The sequence below is a fragment of the Balaenoptera acutorostrata genome, chromosome 10 (genome assembly GCF_949987535.1).
Source record: "Balaenoptera acutorostrata chromosome 10, mBalAcu1.1, whole genome shotgun sequence".
Lineage (NCBI taxonomy): Eukaryota > Metazoa > Chordata > Mammalia > Artiodactyla > Balaenopteridae > Balaenoptera > Balaenoptera acutorostrata.
Window position 1 is genome coordinate 175069 of NC_080073.1, and position 25805 is coordinate 200873.

Here is a 25805-nt window from a genome sequence, read left to right on the forward strand (position 1 = left end):
TATTCTCATGTCTCACTTCTAATTTAGGCCTGGGGGGCTTCCGTGCCAGCCCCCAAGGTACCCCCGTGTGGCCTGAGGCTGCTTGCCCTGGATTTGGGGAGCTCAGCTCACCCACAGGGACAGGTGCCGCTCCTCACAGGCCCCTTCTCTGCTCTGAGACGCTGGGGTGGGGCAGCCGGGACCCGCAGGACGACAGTAGGGGAGGAGGAGGTGGCCGCATGCTCCGTGGAGGCCAAAGCGAGAGCCCGGATATCTTGGGGCCTTGCTCCTGGCAGGAGGGTTGCCACAGATCCCTCTGTGCCCCATCAAAGCCAGTTTCTCAAGAGGCAGCAGAAAGCCCTGGAAATGCTGAATCACACGCTGGCCTGGGCCGCTGAGCTGATGTAACCCCTCTCTCCGTTGTGTAATGGGATGAAAGGGCCAGCAGGGAGGGGAAGCACACACGGGGACTTTGCATCATGCACACGTCCAGCGGGGCCAAATCATCAAACACACTTGCTGGCGCTGCCTGCCCAGGAGAGCACGGGGTAGGGGGGGAGCTGAGGCACCCACTACATGCTGAAGCGCCTACTGCGCGCTCCGCTCTGTGTCCCGCAGCCCTGGTGGAACCAGCACCGACGCCTGGCACCGCCCGCCCTGCGGCAGGTCTCGGTCCCAGGACCTCTGTGCCCTCCCGAGGCTCCTCCAAGGTCTCGGACCCCAGGGCTGAGCGGCACCGGCAGCGCCCTGGCCCAGCGGCAGAGGCGCTTGGCTGTGCTGACTTAGCCAGGCCGGCCGCTCGCGGCTGCTTTCCACGGGACTTTAGAGCGGCCTGCCCAGACCCTAGAACGTGGCCCCTGGGGGCACCGCCATCGCCGCCAGAGGTTTCCAGCAGAACCAGGATTCCAGATGGTCTGCTGCACTCCACTGCCCCCCTCCGGTCAGGCTGCAGGGCCACCCGCAGGGCCAGCTCCGGTCTGGTCCGTGGGGCAGGGCACCAGGAGGAAGGCCCTTCACCCCACTGGGATGACGCCGGGATAGTACCTCTGTTGTTATTCGTACGAGGGTCCTCAGGGGCCTTGCCAGCTCACTTGCATCACGTAAGAAGAGAAAACTTCCTGGCCTCTGAGGAAGGCGGGGGGGCGCTGGCCAGCCTCGGGCTAAGCCTGGCACCCTCTTCTCTTTGCTCTCTTTCTCTTTCATGAGAGTTAAAAGATCTAGGAAGCGTCCCTGCTCCGTCAGGGGCTGTGAGACCTCCCAGGGCCTCACCTTCTCCATCCATAAACGGGCTCTTGGGCTGAGAGGCTTTGTGTTCTTCCAGACACTGAGATTCAGGGCAACTGAAGAACGTTCCCGGCCTCCAGGAGAAGAGGCACTAACGGGGCCTTTTCCCTTTTTGGAGGCTGGGAAGGAGGAAGACAGAAAGAGCCCAGGCTGGCAAGCCCCTCTCTGTGCCCCCTGCATCCGTGTGGACCAGCTGTGAGGCAGTGCCACAGAAAGCAGTTGCATAGCGACCCAAGAGCCCCACAGAACCCACCCCCCAGCAAGTCGCCCACCAGCGGGGAGACAGGACTTGAATTCAGCGGCCTGGGCCTTCGAAGGCACCCAGAACCGGTGTGCGCTGGACCCCACCCCCTCCCCCTCGCCTCCGGCCCAGGCCTCCCCGTCTCTCTCCTGTGCCCTCGGTCCCCACGCGTGCCAGTCTTCCGTCAACACTGTCACTGTGTCCACTCACCTGAGTCGCAAGGCCAAACACTCACTGGGGCCAGGAAGGCCCATGAGTAAGCAAGGCATAAGCTTAACAAAAAACATCCATCGCAGGACAGTGGTGGTGGCCATGGTGTAGGGACACGAGGGGCGTTGGCGAGCAGGGCACGTCCTGAGCCTGCACAGCCCTGCCGAATGTGGCCACAGGACCATGGAGCCCGGTGGCCCCTCTGAGCTGGGCAGGGTCGTGAGCCTTGGCCTTAAACCTTCTGAGCGGTGACGCTCTCGCTGTTCCTCCGCGTGTGACCGAGGCCGGCTGAGGGCTGGAGCTGCCCCAGGACTGAGGTGCTAACCTCCAGGCCCGGTGCCCTTAGCATCCCAGGCTGCCTCTGGCTCTGGGGAGACCCTTGGGGGCCGCCGTCCTTGCTCGGCCTCCCCACAGGGCCGCAGCCACCGTGAGGCACGCAGAGGCTGGGGAAGTGCTTGTGGGTGGCGCTCCCCTGGGACACTTGCGGCATCACGGAGACACGCCGGGGCTGGCCTGCGGGAGGATGAGAAGCACGCCGGCCACGCTCCCCCCTGTTTCCCCTGCTGATGACCAGCCAAACCCCAGGAGCAGAGCCCCTGCTGACCTGCGGCCAGATGCCCAGAGCCGCCCGGGCGAGGCCAGGTCAGATCGCCTGTGGGCAAAACAAAACCACTGCAGTTTGGGTAGCTTCTTATGTACAACAGACAACGGAGTAAACCCTTCCACGCCGTCTGTCTCGCTAAAGAGAAAGAAGGAATGGACACTGTGAAAAGTAAACAACTCTGGAGTGGAGAAAGTGAAGTCTGGCCTCCAGGTATTTCTATCAAAGACAATCACTGCCAATGTCCAGATAAATCTTCCAAAAATCTATTTTTTAAAAAATTATTTATTTATTTATTTACTTTTTGGCTGCGTTGGGTCTTCGTTGCTGCACCCGCGCTTTCTCTAGTTGCGGCGAGCGGGGGCTACTCTTCGTTGCGGTGCATGGGCTTCTCACTGCGGTGGCTTCTCTTGTTGCGGAGCAGGGGCTCTAGGGCGCTTGGGCTTCAGTAGTTGTGGTGCACGGGCTCAGTAGTTGTGGCTCGCAAGCTCAGTAGTTATGGCTTGTGGGCTCTAGAGTGCTTGGGCTTCAGTAGTTGTGGTGCACGGGCTCAGTAGTTGTGGCTTGTGGGCTCTAGAGCACAGGCTCAGTAGTTGTGGCTCACAGGCTTAGTTGCTCCAAGGCATGTGGGATCTTCCCGGACCAGGGATTGAACCCGTGTCCCCTGCATTGGCAGGCAGATTCTTAACCACTGCACCACCAGGGAAGTCCCCCAAATCTCTTTTTATAAAACATGTTCTCATCCATCTATCTTTTGTGTATCTATCTATTATCTGTCAATCATCTATCATTTATCTATCAATCTTCTATCTATGTATCACCCATCTATCTATCATGTGTCTATCATCTGCCTATCGTCTGTCTATGTCTCTCTATCTAAATATCTATCAGGGATCCTGTTGTACACACTGTAGTGTCACTTGCTTCTTCACCTTATGGCTAATGCAGCAGCTGTGACTCTCAGGGCCCCGTGATAGCTGCAGAGAAGGTAAGAACAGTCTGGCTGGCAGCAGGTTCACTGTTTCATTTTCCTCTTGCATCTAAGTGTTACTGACCAGGGTTCTTGGCCTCCTTAACCAATAGATATTGATTAGAGGCCAGACGAGAAATTCAGGCAAGGCTTTATTGGGATTCGTGCTGTAGCAGGAGAGAGTGAAAACAAGTAACAGGTGCCCTTGCTCGCTCCCTGGGGGGGTTGGTGAGCTGGTTCCTTATATGGGGTGAGGGTAGGGGTGGGTCCAGGGGTCGGGCTGGAGGGGTGACTTTAGGTGGCCTGCCCACCCCATGGGTGGTGCTGTGTGCAGGGTACATGCCCAGGACCCTGCTTTTGCTCCTGACTCATCAGAAGTGGCAGTTGGATTTTTTGTCTTTTTGTATCTTGTTGTTCATAATTTGCCCCAACTGAGCATGCATACAATAAGTTTACTCCATTATACTAGTTTCTTTGTATCTGTTGCCCGAGGGGCCGTCTGTCCAGGTGCAAGCCCTGCAGCAAAGGGTCGCAGGTGCCAGGTGTTACACGGCTGATGTATCCGTCCGCGTCTCAGCAGGAGACAGACCACATGCTTTACAGAGTTTAACTAAGAGAAATAGGTGAAGGGATGATTTGCAGAGAGGAGGGCTGAGTCAGGGGGTCTGTTGGCCGTCTGCTCGGGAGACGGGCAGGTGTGTGGTTCCTGGACCCACGATGGCTGCAGCTGCACAAGGGACAGATCCAGGAGGGGACACTGGCCGCAGAGGACAGAGCTACACTACGGGGAGGTGGGGGAAAGCGGCACTAATACCCTATCCCTGCCCTCCTGCCGCCTGCCCCCACCGGCCCAACCCCCTGGAAGCCTGGAGGATTTGCCTGTAGCGCACGGGGCAGAAAGGGCGGGAGAAGCAGAAGGCTCGCTTCTCCTTGGGGATCAGGGCGAGGTTTTCAAGGCAGGGGCGGCACAGGCATCATCTTCTGGGAAGAGGGGGGCTCTCCCTGGAACTCCTTTTTTTCTTTTTTTTTTTAAATTAATTAATTAATTAATTTATGGCTGTGTTGGGTCTTCGTTTCTGTGCGAGGGTTTTCTCTAGTTGTGGCAAGCGGGGGCCACTCACTATCGCGGCCTCTCTTGTTGCGGAGCACAGGCTCCAGACGCGCAGGCTCAGTAATTGTGGCTCACGGGCCCAGCTGCTCCGCGGCATGTGGGATCTTCCCAGACCAGGGCTCGAAACCGTGTGCCCTGCATTGGCAGGCAGACTCTCAACCACTGCGCCACCAGGGAAGCCCCTGGAACTCCCTTCTTTAATCGTCCTTCACGGGCACCGGGAGGTGCACCTGGACGCGGAGGTACCACGACGAGCCCACCGGGAGGAGGGGCTCCCGGATGCACACCCGCCGCCATCTTGGAGCTGGCCGGTTCCGCTTCCGGCGCCTCCGGTTTTCCTGTCCTCCTGGCGCTGCCCGCAGCCCGCGTGCCCTCAGGGATGGCGGGGCGCTCGCGCTGACTGCCTTGGTGACAACCCCCTGCCTTGTTACTGCTCCTCATTGTCAAGGGGACGGCAGGCGGTCACTGGGCTGAGAAGCAGGGTGTCCCTGGCCAGCCGAGGGAGCCCCGGTGGCCACCCGGCCATCGCCGCGTTTTCTTCTACCCCTGGGTCGTCATTTGGAGCTTGATGGCCTCACTTCTCGAAGAGACAGAACTCACCGGGCAGACTGAGGACACACGGACCAGAGAGCCAGAGCCGGCGAATAACTGAGGGGCCTGGAAGCCGGAGCGCCCTTTGGAGGCCGCCCAGGCCTGTTGAGTCAGGCCCTGGCTCCGAGCGACTAGCCCCGCGGCCTTCCCAGCGGAGGCCGCCGCTCCTCTATTTGACCGTGGACGTTACCATAGCAACAGCGGAAGCGGTTGCTGGGGCACAAGCCCCCCTGGACGAGCCAGCAGGGAATCAGGAGCAATGCGGGGGTTGAGTGTCTTGTGGGCCGGAGAGTCCAGTGAAGGTTTGCCTTCTGAAGTCGGAACCGGGCTCTCCAGTTACCCAGGCCACTGTCGAGGGCCTTCCCGCCAGGCTCACCCGGGCACCTACAGGGAGGACCACGCCTGCGGCCACCAGCCCAGCTCTCCTCCTGCCCAGAAGAGTGGCTCTGCAGCCGGGCGGCGTGGTGAGTGAATTTAAAAACCTGAGTGTAGCGTGGGTCGGGTGCACACCGCCGACAGCCCCGCGTCCACTGGAGCTTTCTTGGAGGTAGTTTGCGGCCTGGGTGCCCTTGTGCTGGGGCCCAGGAACACATACCCCTCGGGGGCGCACACTGTGTGGGGTTCTCTTTAGTCATCTTTGGGCTAATGATGGTGCCCTGACATCCAGGGCACTGAGTGCATGGGCCGGACACCTTCCAGGCTCGGTGTGATCATGTTCCCAGGGCCAAGAAGCATCCCATGTACCCAGGCTCCAGATGGGAAGATTGGTTGGGCCCCCAGAAAACGGGGATTCGACTAACGCACGTGCCTTTTTTGGGGTGGGAGTGGTAATGGGGGCAACCTTGATGTCCCTGGGCAGGAGCACAGACGTGGAGGAATTAAACTGGAGTTTGGTGAAGTTCCCAGTTGTCAGTGGGGTCCCCTGTTGGTCCAGAGGCCCATCTTCATTCCCGGATTGAGGCTGAAGGCAGACCCAACAGTCAGTAAAATTCCAGCCCTGTTGGGTGTCTCGTGTGATGTCATAGAAAACTTTAACCTGCCAGGGAGAGATAACAGGAAGGACCATAAGAAGAATCGACCCTTGCATTCTCGTTGGGGACGGTGTTAGTTGTCTTTAGGATGTCTTCAGAACCTTGGGGTCAGAAAGAGGCTCCCATATGCATTCTGGCCGAGGGGAGTCTGACACGGCTGTAAGGAGCTCAGGGTCCAGAGCCCGTTTGACCCAAGGGTGTTGCATCTGTAAGGTGATTCCCTGTAAAAATTCCTTTGTGTCAACAGAGGATCTAAGGAGACCTAGAGATCACAATGTTGCAGCTGCTTTGAGAATGACTGGAGGTGTCCTTGGGTCTGATACAGCTCAGAAAATTTAAGTTTTCAGTTTTTTGTCTGAAGTCTTGCCCACAATGGCCATCCAGCTCTGTTTAGGATGCCCAGAACACAGTTACTATATTTTGATTTCTAAATGTATTTTTCCTTAATAATTAAAGGAGATGTACAATGCATATTCAATAGGCCACAAAAGCAGGCTGTTCTAGTTAAGTTAAATCATATATAAATCACATATAACGCATACCTAAATATGTGAAAACTTTTTCTGTCATTTTCCCTTTTTGTTTGTAATTCCTTTAATAAATCAAAATATTTTACCCTCTGTCCAGGTGGTTTCTGCCTGCCCTGGACCCATAACGTCCCTCGGTGGTAGGCCTACCTTTTGTTTATTCGTTTGCCTAGCTATCCACATTGGGGAAAACTAGTCAGATATCATGAACAAGCTCAGAGGTACGCTGATGGGAGTAACATTTTATAGGCTATGCATTTTATCAATCATACGAAATTGTCACACAGACATTGTACACGTGGGCTTAGCAGCAAGCAGTGCTACGTGTCATAGTAGTTACACTCTGGGACAACTAAAGAATTTCCTTTCCTTCCTAAGTATTAGGGGCAACGGTACAGTTAACACAACAGCTTTCAATTCTGACAGGGCCTGGTCGCAGGTCATGGGGCATTTGATCTTCGTGTGAGGATAGATCACTGTGATAAGCTTCAGAAACAAACTTAGAGTGTCTTTTTAATAGTTCAGCTAAACCTTACAATTATGTAACATAACAAGGAGCTATCTGGCAGGTGAGTCTTAGACTGTAAATGCAGACCTCAATTAACAGAACCAGAATTTAAAATCCAATGAAACATAATCTTTTTATCTCTAAAATTACCCTCATTTCTACCAAATATAGCCAAAATAAGGCTAATTTATTTGCAAAATAAGTCTGGTTTCAATAAACTTGGTCTGATGATTTTCATAAGTGTAGTTGATCATACACATTCTTTAAAAATTGGCTTTGCTGGAACTTTTTATAAGGAATCTCAGACTGAATTTTTAAAAGACCTCTCGAGGCCAGGAAAGCCATGCCAAGGGCTTGCTACCAGATTCTTCCTACGATATCTATAGAGCTGGATGAGTTCCTCTTTTCTTGAGATTCCCGAAATATCTTGAGATTCTTGTACTTGTCAAGAGGTGGCTTTCTTTATTCACCTGATAAGTCTGCTGGGAACCTAAGAGCTTCCAGTCTCTGGAGGGATCAGGTAGAGAGAAAAGATAAATGTTTCAATTCTGCATGAAGGTATAATTTACCAAATTGCTGTAAGTCATACTTAGCTTGAGGGGAAGGATTTCCTTATATCTGGAAAACACGGATTAAAAGCCAGTAATGTTTCAGACAGAGCCCGTAAAAATTATAACCATATTCACTAGTTCATTCAGTCTTATGTAACTACTCCTTGATCTCTTATTAACAGTTTTATGAAGCTGTCAGGGTTTCAATTAGAATTCTTTAATTTCTTTACCCAGTTCAGTGGTATGATCTTAAAGTTATCAGAAACCTATACTTGTCAAAAAGTCTTTTCTATGAATTTTCTTGAAGATAAAGCATTTTTGTAAAAGCATCAGAGTGAAACAATAACTGTTTATGAATGACAAAAGACTTTTAAAAAGCCTGATTAAAGATCTGATTATAATGCACTTAACAGTGCTGTAACACACAACATTTTAAGATAATAACTAGAATTGTGACTGATAACATTATACCAGAACATATTCAATTTTTAGGACCTTTATATAACTTTTTTTCTGGAATATTTACATTAATGACACTTACCCATACAGTATAACCTAAGAATGTTTATCACCATTCATCTGACAATGTAATTTAACATACCAAGCAATCCTATTTAGTTTCGTAGCTCTTTCTGAGATGGCTGAGGGGCCCTTTGGAAAACTCCAAGCTAGCTAGAGAAAGAAACTTACAATCTGTGGTCAAGAGCAGCTCAGTATTGCAGGAAACTTTGTTCTCTTAACAGAGGGCAAATCAGACTTCAGTCTTGCACCAGCTTACTTTTAACCATAAAGTTCACTTAATTAAATTCACTCTACTCTTAGCCAGTCCTGATCACACACAAAACTCTCTTTTCCAAGGTTCCTTTTCCATGCACCTTCTACAAGTTTTATCTGTATTAGTTTAGAAATATCAAGCTTCAAGACATAATCATCCTCTTTCACACTTTCCTGGGTTCTGTGAGTCATTCTAGTGAATTCTCGAAGCTGAAGGTGTCATAGGAGCGCCTGAATTTATAGCCGGTCAATCAGAAGCGTGGTGGCTTGCGGAACCCCTGAGACTTGCAGCTGGCGTCTGAAGTGGGGGCAGCCTTGGAGTCTGACACTAACCCCAGGTGTTTAGAGTCAAGACTGAATCGCAGTACACTCAGCTGAGTTGCCACCAGATTAATGGCTGAATAATATTACATTGTATGTATGTCACAGTGCTTATTCACTCATACGTTGATGGACCTTTGGGCTGTCTGCACGTTTTTTGGGGGCTATGGAAAATAGTGCTGCTACGAACATGTGTTTATCTGCTTTCAATTCTCTGGGTAAATACCTAGAAGTGGAGTTGCTGAGTCATGTAGTTATTCTATGTTTAACTTTTTGGGGAGCTTCTACACACATATCCATAGTAGCTGAACTATTTTACATTCCCACCAACAACGTACGGGTTCCCATTTTTTCACATTCTTGCTATTTTTGCCTGTTTGGGCTGCTATAACAACCAAATACCACAGGCTGGGTAGGATATAAACAACAGGGATTTATTTCCTACAGTTCTGGAGGCTGGACGTCTGAGATCAGAGTGCCAGCATGGTCTGGTGAGGGCCTTCTTAATGGTCCATAGCTGGTGCTTTTTCACTGTGTCCTCACAGGGTGGAAGGGGTGAGGGAGCTCCATGGGGTCCCTTCATAATGGCACTAATCACATTCCTGAGGCTCCACCCTCATGACCTAAGTACCTCCCAGAGGCCCCACATCCTAATACCATTTCATCAGGAATGAGAATTTCAATATATGAATTTTGTGGGGACATAAACATTCAGACCATAGCACTTGCCAGTGTTTGTCATTTTCTGTTTGTTTGCTTGTTTGTTTTTGTTTTAATTATAGCCATCCTATTGGGTGTGAAGTGGTGTACCATTGTGGCTTTGGCTTGCATTTCCCTAGTGACTAATGATGTTGAACATATTTTCAAGTGCCTTTTGGCCATTTATACATCTTCTTTGGAAAAACATCTATTCAAGTTCTTTGCCCATTTTTAAATTGGTTTGTTTGTGTTTTTGTTTGTTGAGTTTTAAAAGTTCTTTATATATTCTGGATAGTGGGCCTTATCAGATATGTGATTTGCAGATATTTTCTCCCATTGTGTAAATTGCTTTTTCACTCTCTTGAGAATGTCCTTTGATGCCCATAAGTTTTAATTTTGATGAAATCCAATTTACCTATTGTTTTCTTTTGTTGCTTGTGCTTTTGGTGTCAAATCTAAGAGCCCACACTGGCCCTGTGTTTTCTTCGAAGGATTTTATATTTAGGTTGTTGACAAAATTGTTTTTGGCTCTTTAGGGCCCCTACACTTATGTATGGATTTGAGAGTTGGCATTTCCATTTCTGCAAAAAAGGCTGTTGGAACTTTGGCAGGGATTGCATAAAATATGTAGATTGCTTTGAGTATCATTGACATCTTACCAATATTATGTCTTTCAATCAAGGAACATGGGATGTCTTTGCATTTATTTAGGTCTTCTTTAATTTCTTTCAGCATTGTTTTGTAGTTTTTAGTGTACAAGTCTTTCACTTTTTTGGTTATATTTATTCCTAGGTATTTTATTCTTTTGGATGCTATTATAAATAGAATTATTTTCTTAATTTCTTCTTTAGCTTGTTCATTGATTGCTGATGTATAGAAACACAACTTAATTTTGTATATTGACCGTTTATATCCTTCAACTTTGCTAAATGTGTTTATTAGCTCTGGTAGGGTTTTTTGTTTGCTGGTTTTTGTTTTTTTGGGGTTTTTTTGGTGAATTCTTTTGGATTGTCCTATATCATGTCATTTGTGAATAGACATGGTTTTACTTCTTCCTTCCCAACTTTGGTGCCTTTTATTTCTTTTTCTTGCTTAATTGATCTGGCTAGAACCTCCAGTACAGTGTTGAATAGCAGTTGTGAAAGCAGGCATCCTTAACTTTTTCTGATCATAGAGGGAAATCTGTCTTTCATCACTGAGTATGATGTTGGCTGTGGTTTTTCATGAATGCCCTATATCATGTTGCAGAAGTTCCCTTCTACTTATCAGTGGTTTTTATCATGGAAGAGTGTCAGATTTTGTTAAATGCTTTTCGTCCATCTACTGAGATGATAATGCGGTTATCACCCTTCATGCTATTAATGTGGTGTATTACACTGATTGATTTTTCTCCTGTTGGACCACTCTTACATTCTCGGGATTATTTAACTCTGAAATACAGTAAAATTTGTCAGTCTTTTAATTTCTGAGTTCTAGTTTTGATATCATGCTTAGGAAAATATTCCTCTATCCTATGTAGCTCAGAATATGCCTTGAAGCCACTGAAACCTTCTTAAGAGCTGCAGAGAATGTCATTGCATGGGTGACCTGCACTTTCGTGAACCAATATCCAGTTGATGGGTGTTGGTGGTGGGCAGTGCTGGTGCCCTTCCCAGGTTTCCTTTTCCAAGATATTCAAAGAAAACATTGTGCTTTCTAGTGGGGACTCTGCCATTCACCAGCGTAATTGAGTGGCCACATGTATAGTCATTCATGGTGGGACAGCTGTTTGCTGGGTGCCTCCTCTAGGCTGCAATATGAAGAGGACATGCCTACGAAGTGTTTTGCTCCAAATCTTTAGCCTGAACTCAGTTAAGCTCCAACCCCTAATTTCCATATTCGGAAAAGTGGAGGACCAAATTAAATGATCCTATAACAAAAAATCAGGCAAATCAGAATGTGGGACATTTTACAAGACCTGGGCTCTTCAAGAAGTCAGTGCCATTAAAAAAAAAAGCTGGGTGACTGTTCTAGAACAACAGAGACTGAAAAAGCATAATAACCAAATGCAATGCATGAATGTAGATTGCATCCCCACTTTAAGAAAAAGCTGTAGAAGGAATTCTTAGGATAATTGGAGAAATTTAAATAATGATGAGATATTAGATGATATGAAATTATTGTTAATTTTATTAGATGTGATCATGGCATTATGATTTGTAGGAAATTATTTTTATTCTCAAGAGATGCGGGCTGAAGTATGTACGAGTGAAGCATCATGATGTCTTCAATTGACACTCAAATGATAGAGCTTAGATAGATCAATAGAGAACAAAGATGGGAACATTTTATTTTATTTTATTTTATTTTATTTTGGTTTTTGGGTTTTGTGTTTTTTGGAATTTTTCAATTTTATTTTATTTTTTATACAGCAGGTTCTTATTAGTTATCTATTTTATACATATTAGTGTATACATGTCAATCCCAATCTCCCCAATTCATCCCACCCCCTCCCCCACCACTTTCCCCCCTTGGTGTCCATACGTTTGTTCTCTGTATCTGTGTCTCTATTTCTGCCTTGCAAACCGGTTCATCTGTACCATTTTTCTAGGTTCCACATATATGTGTTAATATACGATATTTGTTTTTCTCTTTCTGACTTACTTCACTCTGTATGACGGTCTCTAGATCCATCCACGTCTCTACAAATGACCCAATTTTGTTCCTTTTTATGGCTGAGTAATATTCCATTGTATATATGTACCACATCTTCTTTATCCATTCGTTTGTCTGTGGGCATTTCGTTTGCTGCCATGACCTGGCTATTGTAAGTACTGCTGCAATGAACATTGGGGTGTGTGTGTCTTTTTGAATTATGGTTTTCTCTGGGTATATGGCCAGTAGTGGGATTGCTGGGTCATATGGTGATTCTATTTTTAGTTCTTTAAGGAACCTCCATACTGTTCTCCATAGTGGCTGCACCAATTTACATTCTCACCAACAGTGCAAGAGGGTTCCGTTTTCTCCACACCCTCTCCAGCATTTGTTGTTTGTAGATATTCTGATGATGCCCATTCTAACTGGTGTGAGGTGATACCTTGTTGTCATTTTGATTTGCATTTCTCTAATAATTAGTGATGTTGAGCAGCTTTTCACGTGCTTCTTGCCCATCTGCATGTCTTCTTTGGAGAAATGTCTATTTAGGTCTTCTGCCCATTTTTGGATTGGGTTGTTTGTTTTTTTAATATTGAGCTGCATGAGCTGTTTATATATTTTGGAGATTAATCCTTTGTCTGTTGATTCATTTGCAAATATTTTCTCCCATTCTGAGGGTTGTCTTTTCGTCTTGTTTGTAGTTTCCTTTGCTTTGCAAAAGCTTTTAAGTTTCATTAGGTCCCATTTGTTTATTTTTGTTTTTATTTCCATTACTATAGGAGGTGGATCAAAAAAGATCTTGCTGTGATTTATGTCAAAGAGTGTTCTTCCTATGTTTTCCTCTAAGAGTTTTACAGTGTCTGGTCTTATAATTTAGGTCTCTAATCCATTTTGAGTTTATTTTTGTGTATGGTGTTAGAGAGTGTTCTAATTTCATTCTTTTACATGTAGCTGTCAAAGATGGGAACATTTTAATAGTTGTTATCTAGGTGAGGACTCTACAGATACACAGTTGTTTAATGTATTCTTTCAACTTTTCTGTATGTTTGAAATTTTTCCTAAAAGTTGGGAGAATAAATTTACAACAGTATGAATGGAAATACTCCATTCATACTGTTACGCAACTTGATTTTTTTCCTTATCAACATATTGTGTTTATCTTTCCTCATCCTCTTTATTCCATTGTATAAATGTCAAGAGTTTGAATTTCAAAATCTGTAATGCAGGATACCAGACCCAGATGTGTTTCATTGGTGAATTCTATAAAACATCTGAGGAACAAGTGATATAAATTTTTCACAATCTTGTCCGTAAAAGAGAAGTCAAAGAATGACTTCCTCACTCATTCTCTGAGGTTAGCATCATGCTAATACCAAAACAAGACAAAGACGTTGCAAGAAAGGAAAACCACACACCAATATCTCTCATGAACATAGACACAAAAATCCTCAACAAAATATTAGCAAATCAGGGACTTCCCTGGTGGCGCAGTGGTTAAGAATCCACCTGCCAGTGCAAGGGACACGGGGTTCGATCCCTGGTCTGGGAAGATCCCACGTGCCGCGGAGCAACTAAGCCCGTGAGCCACAACTACTGAGCCTCCACTCTAGAGCCCGTGAGCCACAACTACTGAGCCTCCACTCTAGAGCCTGCAAGCCACAACTACTAAGCCCATACACCACAACTACTGAAGCCCACACGCTCTAGGGCCCATGTGCTGCAGCTACTGAGCCCATGTGCTGCAACTACTGAAGTCTGCACGCCTAGAGCCAGTGCTCTACAATAAGAGAAGTCACCGTAACGAGAAAGCTGCACACCACAGCAAAGAGTAACCCCCACTTGCCGCAACTAGAGAAAGCCCACGCGCAGCAACGAAGACCCAGCGCAGCCAAAGATAAATAAATAAAATTCAAAAAAAATTTTTTTTAAGTTAAAAAAAATGTTAGCAAATCAGACCCAACAACTTATACAAAGAATTATTCACCATGACCAAGTGGGGTTTCTTTCAGGTATGCAAGATTGGTTCAACATTCAAAAATCAATTAATGTTATCTATCACATCAATGGGCTAAAGAAGAAAAATCATATGATGGTATCAATAGGTGCAGAAAAAGCACTTGACAAAATCCAATACCCATTCATGATTTTAAAACACTCTTAGCAAACTAGGAATACATAGAAACTTCCTCAACTTGATAAAGACCATCTACAAAAACCCAACAGCTAACATCATACTTAATGGTGAGAAACTTCCTGATTTCTCTGTAAGATCAAGAACAAGGCAAGAATGTCCCCTCTCACAACTCTTATTCAGCTTCATGCTAGAAGTCCTAGCTAATGCAATTAGACAAGACAAGAAAAGAAAATGTATACAGATTTGGAAGGAAGAAATTAAACTGTATTTGTTAACAGATGACATAATTGTATATGTAAAAAAGCCCAATGAATTGAATGAAACTCCTAGAACTAATAAGTTATTATAGCAAAGATGCAGGATACAAACTTAGTATAAAAAAGTCAATGGCTTTCCTATATGAAGGCAATGAGCAATTGGATTTTGAAATTAGAAATGCAACACCATTTATATCAGCACCAAAAGTCATAAAATATTTAGGTGTAAGTCTAACAAAATATGTACAGGATCCCTAGAACAAGATCTAGGGTCCAGAACAAGAATGTAGAGTTTTGTAGTTATTCTTTAAAAAAAAAAAAAATCAAAGAAGATCTAAATAAATAGAAAGATATTTTGCGTCCATGGAAGGAAGACTCAATATCGTCAATAAGTTGGTCTTTCCAAACTTGATCTTACATATTCAGTGCAATTCACATCAAAATTCCGGTAAGTTACCTTGCAAATATCAACAAACTGAGCCTAGAGTGTATATAGGGACTTCCCTGGTGATCCAGTGGTTGAAAATCTGCCTTCCAATGCAGGGGACATGCGTTCAATCCCTGGTTGGGGAACTAAGATCCCACATGCCTCAGGGCATCTAAGCCCATGTGCTACGACTACTGAGCCCACACTCTGGAGCCCACGTGCAGCAACTAGAGAAGCCCGCGCACTGCAAACAAAGAGCCCACACGCCACAGTGAAGATCCCGCGTGCCGCAACTAAGGCCCAATGCAGCCAAATAAATAAATAAATACATACATACATACATACATAAATATTAAAGTATACATGGAGAGGCAAAGGCCTAGAGCCAACACAATATTGAAGAAGAACAAAGTCAGAGGACCGATACCACCCGACTTCAAGGCTTGATATAAAGTTACAGAAATCAAGATAGTCTAGTATTGACGAAAGAATAGACTAAGAGATCAATGGAACAGAGTAGAGAACCCAGAAAGAGACCCACATAAATAGAGTCAACCTTTCTTGGACAAAAAGGTCAGAATCAGTAGTGACAAGTCATGTTTATAGCATGTAACCTTGATATGATGTGATGAAAATGGCTCTCTGCCTCTGTGGTCTTCCCATAACCTCAGTCTAATCATGAGAAAAACATCAGATAAATTTCAATAAAGGGGCATCTTACAAAACTCATTCCTCAGAGCTGTTAAGATCATCAAAAACAAGGACAATATGAGAAAATATCACAGCCAAGGCCAAGGAGAAATAAGTAAATATAATGGGTACCCCTGGGGCAGAAAAAGATGTTAGCTAAAAAGTAGGGAAACTAAATAAACTTGGACTTTAGTCAATAATCATGTCTCAGTAGTAGCTCGTTAACTGCAACAAACAGACCATACTAATATAAGATGTTAATTTTAGAATTGGATGAGGGAGTCGATGGAAACTCTCTAAAATTCTCTCAATCTTTCTGTAAATCGAAACTGTTCTAAAAAAGAAATTTTATTTTTTTAAAAAAATCAGTAACTGCAGCAAGTATGTAAGTCTTAGAACAACACAAGACTTTTTTGAGGACGATTATATTGTATTACTAACGTTGAGAATTCCCAGTGCATTGTGATAATAAAGAGCTGACTCTATTTTAGTTGGTTTTGTAAGTTGTCTCCAGACAAGCCTCCTGTGATTGTCTGAACTGGAGGCAGGACCCCCACTGCCCCGCCCTGGGTATGCACTGCTCCAAACCTCTTACATTTATTTTTCGTGATTTCTGTCTTACTTGATATTTGCTATCTTCTTTGTTTATATCCTGTGATTACCTTTACATTTCATTTTCATCTTTTTTTATTACTGTTATTTAAGAATTTTTTATACCTAAATGCTATTAACTCTCTGTATTAGTTTCCTAGGGTAACTCAGTCCCACAGACTGGGTGTCTTAGAGCAACAGAAATGAATTGTCTCTGTTCTGGAGACTAGAAATCTGAGATCAGGGTGCTGGTAGGGTCACGCTCCCGCTGAAACCTGCAGGGGAATCATTCCTCGCCTCTTCCTGCTTTGGCTGGATTGCTGGTGATCTTTGGCGTTCCGTGGCTTGACGATGCATCACTCTGACCCTCTGTCTACACACGGCCTTCTTCCCTGTGTGTGTCTGTCTCTGTGTCCAGATTTCTTTTTTATAAGGATGGAAGGTATTGGATTGGGGCCCACCCTAATGACTTCATTTTAACTAGATTACCTCTGTAAAGATCCTGTTTCCAAACAAGGTCACATTATGAGGTGCTGCGGGTTAGGACTTCAACATACCTCTTTGTGGGAGGGGACGCAATTCAGCCCATAACACTCTGCGATGTTCATTTTGGTCATGAATTTTTTTTACCAGTGACTTCTTCCTCTTTTAATATTTGCAGTACTTTTTAGCATAAAAATTCACATTTTTACATGATTAAATCAGTTATGTTTTTCCTTTCTGACTTCTGAAAAACAAAATACTTTTTACTCCAAGTTTTTAGAATTATTATTGTATATCTTATTGAAATAATTTTATTGATTTTTCATGTTTAAGTATTTAATCCTTCTAGAAATGAATCTGTGTGCGGTACAGAAGTATCTCTTGAATTAAACATAAACGTGTACTTAATGACCAGTTTTAGTTCTCCCCGCACTGAGGAAGGAAATGTCTCCTTACTGCCTCTTAATTAGCAAGGATCCCCCCCCTTCCATGGACTCAGTAAAGCACACCATTATCTGAAGTTTGGTCTTTTCCTGCTTCCCTTTCTGGCTTCGCCAGGAGAGAAAGTGCCCACAGACCCCCCTTCCTTTACAGGCTGCTCCCTGGCAGCACAACGAGAGCCTTAGAAATGGACAGTCCAGAAAAGCCTGGACGGAATTATTAGCCAAGGAGTGTTACTGTCCTCGGTCTCCATCTGGGAGAAGAGAAAGGAGGCTACCCGCTCTCACACGCGTGCACAGATACATGCCCATGTGCACACACGTGTTATAGTCATATATGCCAACACCAAATGCACACACGCCCACGTGCACACACGTGTTATAGTCATACATGCCAACACCAAATGCACACACGCCCACATGCACACGCGTGTTATAGTCATACATGCCAACACCAAATGCACAGATACACGCCCACGTGCACACGCGTGTTATAGTCATACATGCCAACACCAAATGCACAGATACACGCCCACGTGCACACGCGTGTTAAAGTCATACATGCCAACACCAAATGCACACATGCCCACATGCACACACGTGTTATAGTCATATATGCCAACACCAAATGCACAGACACACGCCCACGTGCACACGCGTGTTATAGTCATACATGCCAACACCAAATGCACAGACACACGCCCACGTGCACACACGTGTTATAGTCATATATGCCAACACCAAATTTAATAAGTATAACTCTGAAATCCAGCTGCCTTACTGTACTCTCTTACTGTTTTGAAACGGACAGTTAATATAACGACACTTGTCTCCTTCCTTTCCAAAGTTTTTGCCTCATTTCTCGGTCTTGCTGCATCATCTAGAATTTTGTGGGCAATGTTGATTGACAGCATAGGTCTTCAATCAACACTGCAGTTTCTAAGTGCCAAAAGCTCTGAAATCTCAAAGTCCTTCCATAGGTTTGTGGCAAACTCACTGGGAAACAAACCCTGAGCTGAGCTAATGTTGGTTGTTCATACTCCTCGCGTGCACACCTGGGGCGAGCGCACCCGGCTGCTGAGGTGCTGGCCGCTCTTCACCTCCCCACCACGCTGTGTCTGGTTGTACATCTCAGTGTATGGCTGGGTTCAAAGTTGTTGGATCATTTTGCCACCTCCTGTTTTCTGTTAACCCAAAATGCCGGACCGATCGTGTTGCCAAGAAACAAGAGTTCAAAGCAGTGCAGGAAGTAGCCCAGGCAGAAAACTTGCTAGGCCTTACTATGACCAGTGGAGGCTCTCTGCCCTGGGCAGTGGGCAAGGACCTACATCACGTGTGGGCACCTCAGGGCAGCCGGAGAGGGAACAGCACGCCGAGGATGGTCTGAGAGGGTCGGAGGCCAGCACTTCACCTCTGTGAAGCACTGTGGTAGCGTCACCCAGAACCACCACAGTGGGTTCCATCGAATATAGACATAGGGCTTTTGGTGCCCTGACGCTAGGTGTGATCCTGGCCAAGACTGAGAACAGGCTTGGGAGACCTGAGTCTGTTGTTACTCCGTCAGGCTCCTCAACACGCTTGTATCAGACAGGAGAGGCCAGGTTACACCATGGTCGCAAACAACCCTGAAACAGCAGTGGCTTCACACGATAAAGCTGTATTGTCCCTCAGCCAGAGTCCACTGCACGTCCAGGCAGCGTTCTCGATGCAGGGCCACGCGGTCTAGGCCATGATGACCTTGGGACTTTGTTGGGGGAGCTGCAGCAGGGCCACAGGGACTGGCCCTGTGGAGGGCCAACGCTGGCAACAAAGAGCTTCGGCTTGGGATTGACGTTCACCGTTCCTGTTCACGGGTCAGGGCTGGTCCTGGGGCCTCCGCTAACGACAAAAGCAGCGGCGACTGGCTGTGGCCAGCAGCAGGAGCTTCTGCCGTGACCCTGACGCCTGGTAGTTTTGAGGAGGAAAGGTGAAGGATGGGGTTTGGCATTTTCTCTCCTCTCTCTTGAAGGGCAGCTGATCCAGCAGAATGCACAAATCTCGTGAGACAGCGTGACGAAGTTGTACACGTAGAAGGACAGCTATGTGATGGGCATTGTGTGAGACAGCACCCAGCTCAAGACACCCAGGTCCCCAGAAGGCACCCTGGTGCCTGCTCCAAGGGAACTGGCCCCAGGCCTCCGCTCTGACCTCTCACACTGTAGATCAGTTTTGCTTGGTTTTGTATTTTAAAAAACGGAATCCACGGTTGTGTGCTGTTTTGTATGAATGAAAATTCAAGATTACGCCTGTGAGATCCACCCATGTTGCTGCAAGGATTCGTGTTGTTTTTGTTACTGTGTGGTGTTCCATTACATTCTTAAACACCACCATTTAATTGATCTTTCTACTGTTTAGAGACATTTGTGTTGTTTTACATTTGGGGCTGAAAAAACAGAGTTGTCGAGGGTATTCCTGACTGTGGCTTTTGGGGGATGTGAGCCTTCATTTCTGTAGATTCTGTACCAGGAGTGGAGGTGCCGGTTCACGTGGTCAGTTTGCTTCATCAGATGCTTCCCCGTGGCTTGCCACGTGGCTGCACCAGCCGTGCTCCGTCAGCAGCGCACGGGTCCACACTCTCGGCCACGCCTGATTTGGTGAATGTGGCCACTCTGGTGGGTGGGGCGTGCTCTCTCGCGGTGACATTTATTCGCATTTCCTGGTGAGTGACGATGTTAAGTACCTTCTCAGGTGTAGACTGACCATCTGGACATCCCCCTTGGTGAAATATCTACTCCAGCCTTTGACCAGCCAGCCTTTACTGAGTTATGTCATTTTCTTATTGATTTGTTCTTCTTCCCATTTTCTGGTCATGATGAGCCCTTTACTGGATAAAAGGTGACTTTTGTTAGTTGTTTTGTTCATTCTTAACAGTGTCTTCTGGTGAATAGAAATTCATTTAATGAGGTTTAACTTTTCAACATTTTCTTTTCTGTTTCGTGTTTGGCGGTTTTGATGCTGTTCTAACCAGGCAAACATAAATAACCACAGCCTCCAGGGGACCACCTCCTCCCTGACTCAAAGCGGAGCAAGTGGCATCACCCGGCAGGGTGTGTGTCCTCTTGGTGGAGAGAAGGGGAGCGAGGCCCCCTCGCCCGAGCGCCCTGTGTGGCAGGAAGCAGGATGTGGACGGGAGATGGCAGGTCACGGACCGTACCTCACGAGGGGGTCGAGGGCTGACCAGTGCGTCACACTCAACCCTGCAGGGAGGAGCTGGGAAGATCCGCCTGGGCCTTGTCCTCCTTCCTGACCCAGGGACCTCGCGGCCACACCTGTGGTCAACGAGCCAGGAGGCAGTAGTGCGTCACGCGTCTGGCCTCCCTCGTGCCGCTGCTCCCCTGGGGCCCTCCCCCGGGTACGTGACCCGGGCGGTAACTGGACGGGGCACCGGCTTCCTCCAGCTGCAAACTCACGGCAAGGCTCTGCCCCAAGGCGCTGGACAGCAGCAGCTCCACTCCTGGGTGTCGCTCAGAACGTGTGTGCACGTTCAGCAGCAAGCATGCGCTCGAGAGCTCGTCCAGGGCTGTCCTCACAGTCCTGACGGAGCCCTCGGCAGGAGGGGGAGTAGATTGGGGTTCATCACATGGCGGGGAGCCAGGCGGTGGCAAGGAGGAACCCGACGGACGACTTTCGTGCGCTTGCCCAGAAGACAGATACGAGGGAATATCTGCCGTGAGATTCACGCACATAAAGGCCCCAAAGCAGGCAAAACGGACATATGGTTACAGAAGTCAGGAAAGGGTTTTCCCCTGGTGGCAGGCGATCGGGGGAGCGAGAGGGCTCCTGGGAGCTTGTAATGTTTGCTTTCTGGATCCGGGTGATGGTGACATGAGTGTATTCGTGTAAAACTCAACCAGCTGCACGCTGAGGGGATGCCTGTTTCCTGCATGCATATTGAGTGTGCAAAAGTGAGAAAGGAAAAGACTCTGGCCTGGGGAACCCATCAGCGTGGGAGGTGGTACCCACAGAGATAAGCGCCCTAGCCGCCACTGGCGCAAGTGTCGGTGGGGGCCAAGAGGGCTGGAGTCTTTCCAGGAACCACAAAGGCATTCCCCCCGTGGCTTTAGACTGTGGAGCTCCTGGGCAGGAAGCCCCACATCCTGGGAGACAGCCCTTTGGAATTCTGGGCAAAATGACTTTGGCTGCCATCCTGGAGGCGTGTCGGGAACCTCAGCCACGTGGTCTGCAGGCAGACGGGATGGCGGAGAGTGAGGGGCAGAGAGGAGGCCGTGGGCTCGGAAGTGCAGCCAGGAGGAGCAGGCAGGACCCCAGGCCCTCGGGTGTGCTGGGCTGGGGAGGGCGGGTGGCCCTGGCCCCGCGTGGCTCCCTGGGCTCTGGTGGGCAGGCCGAGGCAGCGGGGCACCGGCTGCTCCCCTGCCTGGGGCCAGCCCCCGGTTTCCGGGCCCGCGTTCCCATTTGCAGCAGGACAGAGCTGGCTGTCCTCACCTCCTCCGGGAGGGCAGCCACGGAGGACTGCGGCCAGGACGGCAGGACGCTCTTGCCATGCAGATGAGCTGCGGCAGCTCCGCCGAGTCCTGCTCTAAGGCTCCTGACCTCACACCCTCGTGTGGTCCCAGGCTGGGTCTTCTGGGGGCTGGGGGTGTCCTGCAGGCCCAGGGGAGCTGGGGGGAGGGCCTGGCGCTGCCCCTGGGTCTGTGGCGGGGCTGACTCCATGCTCGCTCTCTCTGTTTAGTTAATTTTTTGCAGCAGGTCATGCGTTTACCTGGTTCAAAATCAAAATGATTTTTAACAAAATGATAAAAATGTTCACTTCTAAAACCTCCCTGTCCCTCCGTGTCTACCTGCTCTTCTGCGCCCCCTGCTGGCACGTTTATCAGCTCTGCACGTCTGGCTGTGACAGGTTCACCCCAAGGTGAAACACGCATTCCACGCCCCACTGTTCTCCACGTTCTCTGCCTGGCCCGCTTTCTTTCTCTCTCCCCACACCTGCAGAGGGTTTCCCGCTCTTTCTGCCGGCGCACGGAGCTGTGGTGTCCACTTAGCCAGGCCCGGTGTGCGTGTGCCATTTTGCACTTCTGCAGACGTATCTGTGGGAGCTCCCCTGTTTGTCACCCTCACTGACCTCGAGGCCCTCGGTGGCCAGGGCTGCACATCACGCGGGCCTGACTTATTGGCCCCCCACCCTCTCAGCCCCTCCTGCAGGAGCCCCGGCTCAGAGAAGATTCGACGTGGCCTGACCCCCCTCCTGGGAAGCCCCTTGGAGGGTCTTTGGGTCTCCTGGACCAAGCACAGAAGGCTCAGAGTGACCCCTCCGGTCCTGCTGGTCCCCTGGGCTGCGAGCGTTCAGGGACCCCTGGGCAGTGAGGTCCACAGGACACGGCGAGCCCCGGCCGGGAGGTTGGCCCTGAGACCCCACGGAGGGGCATCTGATGTGCGGCCTAGGCCAGCGTGGAGAGAGGTGTCAGCCCGTCCGAGGCGTCGGCCCACCTGTGGGCTCTGGGCCCCAAGGAGAGGCGGGGCAGTGCAGCAGGGAGCCTGAGTGAGGGTGCAGTCGGGAGGGACTTGCGGCTCCCAGGCCAGCCTGGGACACGGCGGGGCGCTCTCCGTCTTGGTCGCAGGACCGGCGCCTGGGTCAGGAGGGATGGGCACGGCTCAGGCAGAGCATCAGAGCTCGCCCAGAGCCCGCCCCGTGTTGCTCAGGCTGAGGCAGGGGAACTGGTGCCCACGAGACGTGCCAGGAATTCGGGGACGCTCACCTCAGGCGGGCGGTGACCGAGGGGGCACCCGTCCCTCCTCCGTGCCGCGGCTGAAGCCTCGGACTCAGAGCTTCGTGCTGGGCCCGGGCCCCGCGTCCGCGCGTGAGATCAGGGCCCCGCGTCCGCGCGTGAGATCAGGGCCCCGCGTCCGCGCGTGAGATCAGGGCCCCGCGTCCGCGTGTGAGATCAGGGCCCCGCGTCCGCGTGTGAGATCAGGGCCCCGCGTCCGCGCGTGAGATCAGGGCCCCGCGTCCGCGTGTGAGATCAGGAGAGGCTGGTGTTTCATTTTCAGTGACGACATACACTTAGTTTTCAAAGGATATTAAACAAAGATATACCTTGATTTAAAGATATAACTTGATTTAAAGAAAGATATAACTTGATTTAAAGATAATTGTGCCTATAGTATCCAAATATGCCATAAAAACCAAGGGACTCAGGTTGGAGACACCGTGCCCTGAAGGTAAATCATGTGACGGGTGAGCAAGGGGGGCTCAGTGGGGTCTCGCCGCCGGGCCAGGTCTGGAACGACCCCCTCTGAGGCCAGGAGGGGAGGACCTGGGCCCCACGCAGGGCTCCCCCATGGCGGGCTCTGTGGGCCCCTCCCAGCTGGCGCCCTCCTGGGCAGGACAGTCCCCCAGTCTGTATGTAGCGAGTCATTTCCAACAAGAACCTTGGCCCATCTTGGAAGTGTCTCAGCCTAACTGACTTTAATTATGAACAAAGAGCCACACTGTGTGCTTGAGTCCTCGGGGCTTAAAAATGGGGCTTCCAGGTAGGAAAACGTGGTGGGAATTTTGACAGGCAGTTTGGGAGAGATCGTGATCAGAAAGGAGATGTCTGGAAAAGAAACCACAGCCAAAGTGTTCAAATGGCTCCTTTGTCAAAATGCCGACTGATGGCATTGTTTCAGGAGAAAGATGTGGCCGAGGTTTTGTGAAGGCCCACGGGCCTCCCCAGGCCTCTGTCCAGCTCAGGCCCTGCACGGGCCTGGGGGCAGGGCGGGGGACGGGGGCACCTGGACCAGCAGAGGAATTCCCGGTGGTGAAAAAGCACTTGCCCTTTGCAGGTGGCCAGGAGCCTAGTGGGCTGGAGGTTTTTCAGGAGACAGTGCAGGATCTGGAAGAACCAGTCTGCGCACTGCGGAACCAATCCTGGGCTGGATGGATTGCGACTTTCCCTCTGTCATTCACTCGCTGTGACGTTGGTCAATCAGCTTCTTCTCTGAGCCTCAGTTTTCTCACCTGCAAAATGGGTTTTTTGCTTCACGGGGTTGTTTGTGGTCTGCGGGCCGCGGGGCCTGGCACGTGCCACTCCCCATCTTCCCAGGAGCCTCGGGTCTCTGCTGCCTTTGGCAGTGCCTGGATCGCAGGCAGCAGGACCCGTGTCTGGTCCACTGGAACGAGAATCACATAGCGATGGGGCAGCTCACAGAATCGAAGAGGAGGTGAAAAACAAATTTCTGAGAACCAGAGCCAAGGGTATCTCCCACTGAAAAGCTGGAGGACACTCCTCTCGGGGGTGATGGTGGGTCTCCTGCCGCCCACGTTTGCAGTACCCTGCTCAGGACTCAGGTCCCCAGGGACCCAGAGTCTCGGCTTGTGTCACAGCCTGTTGCCCAGGAGGTGTCTTGATCGACTTCTCACCACAGCTGCGTGCACTACGGAGCTGCAGGCCCCAAAGCAAAACCAGCGAGCACTTGGAAGTGGGACTGGGTCTGGGGGGTGCAGGAAGGAAGAGGGCCAGCGTCCATGAGCCCCTCCACTGAGTGTCTTCTCTCCTGAGAGCCTCTCCCCCTCCCCGCGTCCCCCGGGCCCGGGGCTCTCTAAGGACCATTCAGGATAACAGCGCACCTGCTCGATGGCGATCACAGCGTCGGAAGCACATAAACATCCCACGTGGGCACCAACCTTTATGTTCCCCAAGTGTGATCTCAGCTTTTTTTCACACCCACTCTCTCTGGCTCTTCATCGTACACCTTCGAGCTGGCAGGCAGGGGACCCCCCATTTTCAGGAGGCTCCACAGAGACTCGGATGGGAGAAGTGAGAGGAAGTGGCCGATGCCCGGTCACAGAGCTCACAGGATGGTACTTACTAATTTTAGTAGTTTTTCTGTTTACTCTCTTGGGATTTTGTGGATCAAAATCATAACTTAAAGTGGTAGTACTTTATCTCTTCTAATTAGTATGCATTCTACTTTGTTTTTATTTTATTACACTACCCCAGAAATTTACAGTAAAAACAACAGCCGATGCCCCTGTTTGCTTCCTGAACTTAATGCGTCTGCCCCTCAGGTTCTGCCTGGAAACACGATGCTGGTTGATGTGCTTAAAACAGTGTTTGGTCTACAGTAGGTGCTACATAAGTGTTAGTAATTATCGTCGCTCCGCCTCACAAACAGAGGCAAGCCCCCTCCCCCCTTCCACACCTGGGCTTGGGTGGCGCTGAAGGGGCCTTGGGTCGTGAGGCCAGAGGCCCAGGCCCACAGTGGGGGCTCGGTGCGTGTTTACTGGCTTAAAGTGCGTGCCTGGGGGGCGGTGAAGGAGTCCCAGCAGCTCCGTCTGGGATGTGCTGGCCTCGCAGTGGCAGGGAAGGAGCGTGGTGGGAGCGCGTGGTGGTCCTTACGGCTCAGGATGGAGTCGGACACCGTCCTTCCCCCTGCCTGCAGCCAGGCTCCTCACACCGAGAGCTGGACTCTTCCCTCACCCCGGAATCTGGACTGCCTCCGGGACTGGCCTGACGGATAGACAGGGGTGGAAGCAACATTCTGGGACTTCCGGGCCAGTGATGGGCCTCATCACCTCCACCTGGACTCTCGCTGAGCTCACTCTGGGAGCACTTGTTCTTGGACGCTCCCTCGTGGGACCGAACTGTCACTGAGAGCAGCCCTAGCCCCCCAGAGATGCCGAGTGTGAGTGCTGCGGTCACGGGCCCCAGCGGAGGTTCCAGGTGACGGTCAGCATTACCTGCCAGCGATGTGACTGAGCCATCCTGGACT

At 49.3% G+C, this 25805-nt stretch overlaps 1 protein-coding gene across 1 annotated transcript in view; it reads left to right on the top strand.

Moving 5' to 3' along the window:
- Positions 1 to 5280: 5280 nt before the first annotated feature.
- ALDH1L1 (aldehyde dehydrogenase 1 family member L1) overlaps positions 5281 to 25805 on the top strand; it is a 79469-nt gene continuing 58944 nt past the window's right edge. Inside the window, exon 1 of the mRNA XM_007182766.2 lies at positions 5281 to 5451. The gene's annotated coding sequence lies outside the window, so the exon portion shown is untranslated. The remainder of the gene's footprint in view (positions 5452 to 25805) is intronic.